Raw genomic sequence first — 7,110 nt, forward strand, 5'->3', positions numbered from 1 at the left:
TATCATTTGAGTTCTTTTGTGATTGTGTTACCTCACTCAGGATGATGCCCTCCAGGTCCAACCATTTGCCTAGGAATTTCATAAATTCATTCTTTTTCTTTTATTATTTTGTTGAAAATATTTTCTGATTCTTGGAGTTGGAACTCTTCACCTTCTATTCCTATTTTTCTTAAGTTAGCCCTTTTCATGGTATCCCAGATTTCCTGGATGTTTTATGTCAGAAAATTTTTTAGATTTAACATTTTCTTTGATGGATGTATCAATTTCTTCTATTGTCTCTCTCATGCCTGAGATTCTCTCTTCTAGCTCCTGTTTTCTGTTAGTAATGCTTGCATCTGTTGTTCTTGTCCTCTTCCCTAGCTTTTCCACCTCCAGGATTCCCTTAGTTTGCATTTTCTTTATTACTTCTATGTCCATTTTCAGGTCTTGAACAGTTTTATTTATCTCCTTCAACTGTTTGTTTGTATTTTCCTGTATTTCCTTAAGGGATTTGTCTGTTTCCTCTTTAAAGACCTCTACCTGTTTGGTTGCATTTTCCTATATTTCTTTAAGGGATTCATTCATTTCCCCTTTCAAGGCTTCTATCATCTTTATAAGATTGGATTTAAGGTCATTTTCTTGTGCTTTGTTTATGTTAGGGCATCCAGGGCTTGCTGTAGTAGGGTAGCTGAACTCTGAAGGTCTCATCTTGCCCTAGCTTTTCTTGATTGTGTTCTTTCTAGGGCCTTTAGCCATCTGGATGACTTTGGTTCCTGGATATTCCTGTTGGAGTAAGTATTGGGAAGGAGTTAACCTCTGTCCTGGTGTGGAAGGCCTCTGATGTGTATCCTTACCTTATATGGTTCCAGAGCAGCAGGTCTGTATGGTTCAGAATCCACAGTTCTGATGAAGGTGGCCAGATGGAAGATGACAATGGAGGTCCAGCAGGGATACCAGACTGCTCAGAGCCTCTTTCTGATATTTTAATTGAGGCACTTGGATCTGTATATTTTCCTCATAGGATTGCTTTTAATATTTACCAGTGGTTATGTTGTGTTATATTTTCACTTTCATTTAGTTTTAGAATTTTAAATCTTCTTTTTTTTTATTTTTCTCTTGACTCAATAGTGAACAGTTTAATCTTCATGAGTTTGTGCACTCCCTAGAGCTTTGTTTCCTGTTGACTTTAAGTTTTATTGCATTATGCTGAGATAGGAAAGAAAATTATTTAAAACTTTCTGGATTTTTAAAAGATTGGCTTTGTGTCCCAGGATGTGGTTTGTTTCAGAGAAGCTCTCATGGGCTTCTGCGGAGAATCTGAGTGAAATATTCTGCACACATCTGGCTCGAATTCTCCTGTGGGATTTTTGTTGATGAGCCAGGTGGAGCTATCTGAGTCCCTTTAACTACAAAGATGGTGAAATGAATTTTGTCACTGGCATCATGAGAAGGAACTTGAGGTCCATGCATCTCCCAAGAAGCACTATGAGTCCCATTTCTACTAGTGTAGCAACATATGCTCCTGCACGAAACTCCAGCTTGAACAGAATGGGCAGAATTGGTTATTATCCTTAAGATTGATAATGATTGCTAGAATCAAACATTTGATTCCGTGAATGTGTACTGGACTCAGTCAATGTCTGTTGATAAACTTTATATTACAGTTTTAAATAATTAGGTCCTCATGGAAGCCATTATACATACAGGAACTGATGTTTCCGTTAGTAGAAACCTTAAACTACGTCCTAAACCCTAAGCCTATCCCTACGCACCTTATCCTAATCCTAACCCTAAAACCCCCCTAACCCATGTCTAATTCAAACTATAATCCAAGCCCTAGTTTTAACCTAACTTTATCCCTCTAGCGTTCTAACTGCAACCCTCTAGCCTTTAAAAGTAATCCAGACCTCACTTAAACTACCTGAACCTAACCTCAACCCTCGAACTCGTATTCTGGGTAGGGGCCAAGGCAACTGGAAAGCCAAAGCCTCAAGGCAGTTATTGACCTCAGGAGCCTGGTCACAAAAACTTAAACCTGTCAACTGTAACTTTACAAAGTAAAAAAATCTAACTGGCAGGTCTACTTCTGCCCGGAAAATCCCACTTCCTTGCCTGCTGGCGCCACCGTGTGGTTTTAGAGTATCAAATGAAACTGCAAACTGGACTCAGAAATGGAGCCTGTCAGGAGCTAGCCTGGCTTCAGTTTACTAGGGACATTTCTCTTCCATTCTCGTCAGTATCTCAGTACTGATTATAGAAAGATTCCAGCAATAGAGGAAAGCAGATGGGTTGCTGTGTCAGGCACCATTCTAGTCTACACAGCGAGTCACAAGCCAGCCAGGGCTACATTGTGAGGCTGTCTAAAAACAAACAAAACCAAAAACTCTGTTGAGGATTTCTGTAAAGGATCCGTCATTCTCTTCCCAGGCTGTTTTATGTGTTGCTCAATAAATGCAGAGCAAATCACTTTTTTAGGGACAGGTAGATTCACACACATACAGAAACACAAAACAGACACAGGAAATAGAGACAGATCTGATCAGACACACACAACAGACAGACCGCAGACAAGACAGTAACACAGACAGACACGGGGAGAGAAGTGGAGAATTTAAATTTAGTTTCACTTTTTGTCAAACTAATCCAAACAGAAAGTCACTTAATTTATATTCGTTAAAGCATCTGACACATTTTGGTGCCTTCTCTGTGGTTATCTTTAGTAGGTTAACCGATGCATTGTAATATTAACATGAGATTTTGGAATTAAAAGAAGTTATAGTTTGATAATGATATGCTTGTATTAAGTTGAGAAGGAGTCAATTAATTCTTGCTAGTTTGCCAACTTGACACAACCCAGGATCACTTTGGAAGAGGTAACTTCAGTAGAGAAAATCCCTCCATCAGACTGGCCTGTAGACAAGTCTGTGGGGGAGCCTTATTAATGATGGGCGCAGAACTTCCAGCCCACTGGGAAAGGTGCCACCATGGTCTGCTGAAGTTCCTGCCTTGGCTTCACTCGGTGATAGACAGTGATTAAGACCATATAACAAATAAGTCCTTTGCCCTCATGTTACATTTTTATCAGTGTTTTGTCACAGCAACAGAAATCCACTAAGAAAGTGATGATCAATAACCTGTAATTGCTTCTGTACTGATTGTGGGTATAGGCTCCGTTTAAGAAGGTCCACAGAATTTCCTATTTCATCCATTGAATGAAGAGGAAGCTTCATATTTCCAGTTATGGGAGTTAGCTGGAATTCCTGTGTCACTGGGGAGTTTGAAACCGTTAGATCTCCAAGAAGACATGAATCTTACAAGATTAAAACGCAAGGTTTAAGCAAGAGTAATATTTTTGTGTCACTCAGTGACCACAGAAAGGATGAGAGTGAGGAAAGCCATGGCCTTGCTTATTTTAGAAGAATCATCCCTCGTGGGTACAATCACTTGGACAGTGTTCTTTTTAGAATCAAACTGGGTGCGATATATTAAGAATGTGGCTTAAAGGTGCTGAAGAAAGGATTCAATAATTAGGAAGACTGGCTTCTCTTGCAGAGGACTCAAGTTCGATTCCCAGCACACACATGGTGTCTCTCAACTGTCTGTAACTCCAGTTCTTGGGGCTTTGATGCTTTCTTCTGTCTTGAGTGGGCATCAGGCATGCACATGGTGCATAGACATACATTCAGGCAAAAACACTTATGCACAGAAAATAAAATAAAATAACACAACTCGATAAAAATAATAATTTAAAAAGGGAATTTGGTGAAGAGATATAATAAAAGAAAGACAATCTTATAAGAAAACCAGGGTTGAAGTGAGGCTATAGTTAATGATAGATTCAGATAAACTATCTAAATAGAGTGGGTTTTTTTTTTAAAATTATAGCTGCAGTGGCTCTGATATTTTAGCAAGTATGTCAGCAGCTCATACACAGGATTTAATGGTAAATCATGTTTAAGGCTGGATTTTTGTCTGTTTCCTTTAAAATCTACTTTAGTTTTGTGGTATGTCAATCATTTTAATTTAGGATTACTTATGACAATGCAGACTGCCAAAATGTACCCCATCCCAACCCTGACCCATTACGGTCAGTTAGCAGGCTGGTCCTTAAGGGTCACTTGGATTTAGAAGGAGTCCCTCTATCTTTTATTCTTTTTCATTTCTATATCAGTAATTTCATATGTTGAGAATGAGTCAAAGGTCTAGCTTGACCATGACTTCACCTGTGTACTGACCCTTTTCTTTGCAAATGCAGATTGGTTAGAATCCACAGAATGGGGTCTCCTTGGCTCTCTGAACAATAGGACAGGTGACTTACCAGACATACAAGACATTTTGATAAAACAAGCCTACCAACCAACACATAGTCCCATGGGAGCTGGATGATCACGGAGGGAAACATGTTTGACTGTCCTCTTTTTTTGTCCCTCTGACCACATTGGTACAGGAGTCAAAGTATGGCTATTGAACACCCAGAAGTTCAATTGCACAAGTACTAAAGAATAAACCGTGCCTTAAGTCATGGAAGGAACTGGAGAGGTGGCTCAGCTGTCGCACGGACATTGGCTACTCTTGTGTTCAATCTGATTCCATTCCCAGCACCCATATGGAAGCTCCCCAACCCCAGTTCCAGGAAGTCCAGCATCCTTGTCTGGCCTCTCCAAGCCCAGGACACACATGATGGACATACATACCTGTAGGCAATACACCCACACAATAAAACAAAAAGATTTCCCTTTTATTGAAAATAAATTATTTTCTCATAAAATATACTTTAATTAATCTCCCCTCCCTCCACTCCTCTCTTCCTCCTCCCATTTGAATCCACCCCATTTCCATCTTTCATTAAAAAGAAGAGGCTTTTATACCCCATTTTTTGATTCAATTGTTTGTTTGGTTTTTTTTTCTTTTGGTGATTAACTTCTTGAATTATTTATATATTTTGGATATTAGCCCTCTATCAGATGTGGGGTTAGTGAAAAATTTTTTCCCAATCTGTAGGTGCTGATTTGTCTTATCGACCATAAGAAGCTTTCCTTATAGAAACATTCCAGTTTCATGAGGTCCCATTTATCAATGACTTTAGAGCATGAGCCATTGGAGTTCTGTTTAGGAAATTTCTCCCTGTACCAATGAGTTCAAGGCTCTTTCTCACTTTCTCTTCTATTAGATTCAGTGTATCTGGTTTTATGTTGAGGTCCTTGATCCACTTGAACTTGAGCTTTGTACAAAGTGACAAATATGAGTCTATTTTCATTCTTCTACATACAGACAGCCAGTTAGATCAGCACCATTTATTGAAGATGCATTCTTTTTTCCATTGTATATTTTTGGTGTCTTTGTCAAAGATCAAGTGACAGGAAGTGTGTGGTTTTATTTTTGGGTCTTCAATTCTATGCCATTGATCAACATGTCTGTCTCTGTACCAATACCATGCAGTTTTTAAAAAATCATTATTGCTCTGTAGTAAAGCTTGAGGTCACAGATGGTGATTCCCCCAGCTGTTCTTTTATTGTTAAGAATTGTTTTCATTATTTTGTTTTTTTTTTTTCCTTTCCAGATGAATTTGAGAATTGCTCTTTCCATGTCTTTGAAGGATTGTGCTGGGATTTTGATGGGGATTTCATTGAATCTATGGGTTGTCTTTGGTAGGATGGCCTTTTTTACTATATTAATTCTGCCAACCCATGAGTAAGAGAGATCTCTCCATTTCCTGAGATCTTCTTTGATTTCTTTCTTGAGATACTTGAAGTTATTGTCATAAAGGTCTTTCACTTGTTTGGTTAGAGTTACCCCAAGATATTTTATGCTAATTGTGGCTATTGTGAAGGGTGCTGTTTCCCTACTTTCTTTCTCAGCCTGTTTATCATTTGTATAAAGGAAGGCTACTGATTTATTTGAATTAATTTTATATTCGGCCACCTTGCTGAAGTTTTTTATCAGCTGGAGAAGTTCTCTGGTAGAATTTTTGGGGTCACTTATGTATGCTATCAGAATATCTGCAAATAGTGACACCTTTATTTCTTCTTTACCAGTTTGTATCCTCTTGATCTCTTTTGTTGTCTTATTGTTCTAGCTAACACTTTGAGTACTATATTGAATTGATATGGAGAGAGTGGGCATCCTTGTCTTGTGCTTCTAAGAGATAGTAACAAAACATAAGAAAATAAAATATAGTAAGATAAAACAAAGACTATCACCTCAAAATTGGACAAGGCAACCCAACATAAGGAGAAGAGTCCAAGGGAAGGCACAAGAATGAGAGACCCACCCATTCCCACACTCAGTAGTTACTTGGCTCCCATGACTAAAAGGTGGCCTCAGTAGCCTGTGAGACACTGACTCAACTGATGCCATGTTAGAGGCACCATTTTGACCTTAGAACTCAGTACATAGGTACCAGCCTGCCAAAATGGGAACAAAGACCTAATTCATCAAAGACCTAGTCTGTAGTGCCAGGACCTGGGAAAGTCCCTAAACATATTAACCTTGCTTTTTGGCTTCTGTAGTTTCACTTCTTGCTAACTGTTCTTACTTGCTTTTTGTGCATAAAAGGAAAAGAATAGGGAGGCTCTGGGCTACATAGTTTGGGAAGTTCCTTGTGCAGTCCCCAGTGGGGCATAAATGCTTTCTATTGGTGTTAAAACTGCATGTGCTTTCTGAAGGAGTCAGCTTGCTATAGTTGATGCCACACTGGTTCCCTCAGGACAACCTGCCTAGAAATAAAGACAACAGACATATGAATAAACCCTGATGTAAGAGCTGGACCAGTTGGACCAGGCCCTGCCTTGACTTACTTCCTCAACATAAGATTCATTTTAAAAAAACAAACAAGGGCTGGAAAGATGGCTCAGCGGTTAAGCGCATTGACTGCTCTTCCAGAGGTTTTGAGTTCAATTCTCAGCAACCACATGGTGGCTCACAACCATCTGTAATGGGATTCATTGCCCTCTTCTGGTGTGTCTGTAGACAGCAACGGTGTACTCACATACATAAATAAATCATAAAAACAAACAAACAAACAAACAAACATGGTGTTTATAGTTTCATAGGGAAGATCACCGAGCCAAGGGAAATGCCTTGCCCTGGGAGTGGTGAAGAAAGCAAGTGTCTGAAGACTGTGGCCAATAG

This window comes from Mus caroli, chromosome 3 (genome assembly GCF_900094665.2).
Source record: "Mus caroli chromosome 3, CAROLI_EIJ_v1.1, whole genome shotgun sequence".
NCBI classification, from domain to species: domain Eukaryota; kingdom Metazoa; phylum Chordata; class Mammalia; order Rodentia; family Muridae; genus Mus; species Mus caroli.